Source organism: Triticum dicoccoides, chromosome 4B (genome assembly GCF_002162155.2).
Source record: "Triticum dicoccoides isolate Atlit2015 ecotype Zavitan chromosome 4B, WEW_v2.0, whole genome shotgun sequence".
NCBI lineage: Eukaryota > Viridiplantae > Streptophyta > Magnoliopsida > Poales > Poaceae > Triticum > Triticum dicoccoides.
Genome location: NC_041387.1, coordinates 361,491,727 through 361,494,241, shown reverse-complemented (window position 1 = coordinate 361,494,241; position 2,515 = coordinate 361,491,727).

Here is a 2,515-nt window from a genome sequence, read left to right as displayed (position 1 = left end):
AAAGATGACCCTCGGGTTGGCCAACCCAAGGGAAAGGGTAGGTGGTGGTGAGGCAAATGGTAAAACCAAGGTTGGGCCTTGCTGGAGGAGTTTTATTCAAAGTGAACTATCAAGGGGGTCCCATAAATCACCCGACCGCATAAGGAACGCAAAATCCGGGAACATAACACCGGTATGACGGAAACTAGGGTGGCAAGAGTGGAACAAAACACCAGGCAAAAGGCCAAGTCTTCCACCCTTTACCAAGTATATAGATGCATTAATAATATAGGAGATATTGTGATATCCCAACCAAAATCCTGTCCACCATGGAGAAATCTTCAACTTCACCTGCAACTAGCAACGCTATAAGAGGGGCTGAGCAAAGCGGTAACATAGCCAAGCAACGGTTTGCTAGGAAGGGTGTCAAAGGTTAGAGGTTTCTGGCAATTTGGGATGGCCTGATAAACAGGTGATATGTAGCGCAACATAGCGATAGAATAAAGCAACTAACATAGCAATGATAGTAGTGAAATCTAGGGTAGCGGTCATCTTGCCTGAAATCCCGCAAGGAAGACGAACGGATGAAGCCGAACCAAGCATAGACGAACGATTCCTCATGATCGCAACAAAACAGGAACTATCGAGAAGAAGCACACAACAAGGTAAACACACCACACATGAACGTGACATGATGCACAACAAGTATGATGCAAGACAAGACTACGTGAAGCTACTCATGGCAAGAGATGATGCAAACAAGAGCAACACACTAAGGCAAGTTTAAATGAGGCCGGGAACAACATATAACAATTCCGGTAAGTCCTCATATGCATATTTTGAGATTGGTCCAGATCTGAATAAACCTTATGTTCAAGTTGCTAAACAGCAAGTTAAGATGCACCAAGATGATCTACACGAGATTCTAGTCAAGTTACATATAAAGTTCACTTAATTCGGAGCTACGGACTAGAAGATATGAGCAACACAAGTTAAACATGGCATTGATGCAAAATGCACCCAAACATCAAGCAAACACCTCAAAACAAGGATGCAACATGATAATATGAAACTATATGCAAAAACAAGCAAGTTTCATATATAGCACACTCAAAACGGAGCAACGGTTCAACACACACACATGAAACAAGTTTAAAGGACAAGCTGTCCAAAACAGCAACTAGGCATATTGCAAGCATCAAAACAACATGCTACAGTACCACAATATAAAAACAAAAGGCATGGACATGATGTACAGGTAAAGCATAACAAAACATGAACACTGAACTATCTCCATAAATCACTAGAACATGCTCAAACACACATGGCAAGATTGCAAATAATAACAGTTCAGACTTTGCAGAAAATAACATCAGGTTGCAATGTTTAGAGCTATCAAACAACATGTTACAGGAACTTATAATAGCAAAACAAGACATGGCATGGTTCTACTCAAAGCATAGATCAAAAGTCCCTTAGTGACCATGAGCCAAAAAGGACCAGAATATATGATGGCACCCATGTAAACATAGCAAGTTTCATTAAAATATTCAGCAAACAGAGCATGGCATTGACAGAATTACGAAGGCATCTTCGTGAGCTCGATGCACTCACTACAAAGCATTGCATGACAAGATAAGCATAGCATCAGCAAGAAGACATGTTTATGAAACAAACCAAGTCAAGAACAAGTTCATCGCATGCAAGGATCAACTACAACAACCTTGGCAAAATTGAATAACATGTAAACAATCTGGCAGGAAACGTTTTGAAGCAAAAGTAGAGCACGAAAATGACATGCTAGACTACTCCATAATTACAAACAGAGGCATGAATGGATAGGGGATAACCATATGTTAAAAACGTCCTTACTAAAGTATCTCAAAACATGCATGGATCTCTCTGTGGCATCATATTTACATGGCATCAAAATAATAGCAGAACAGGGACTAAAATCAGCAACATCACGGTGCCTAGTTTGTATGCTTGTGCTAGTCACCACACTGATCACAAAAATACATGGTAAGCACCTATGTAAAGAAGACATGGCATAGATCAAAACACCTGTAGACATCAACCTCATAGGATGCACACATCAAACATGGCAAAAATGACAAAAGAGCTCGTTCTGTTAACAGACAGCAGAAAACATTATGAAGCACTCTTGCAATGATGATTCAATTATCAAGGTGAACTCAAATGAATATGATGCAATGGAATGAAATGATGTACTCGTTGAGTCAAACAATTTGACATATTACACGCACAAAACGGAGCTACAGATGCAGAGATATGATGCGATGAACATGGCATGATTATGTCAAAAATCTGGGACAGGGATTTCGGGGGTCAACCTTCGTTTAGATCTGGATCCAGGGTGCGTTTCACGAGGTTCGCTGGAGTTCGGGGAGGAGGTGGCCGGAGGCACTCGGGGAGGCCGGGATCCGGCCGGATCCGGTCGGGGCGAGGCCGGGAAGGCGCGGCGACGCAGCTCGGCCGGGGCGGCGTCGGCGGAGGAGAGGAACCCGGGGCGGCG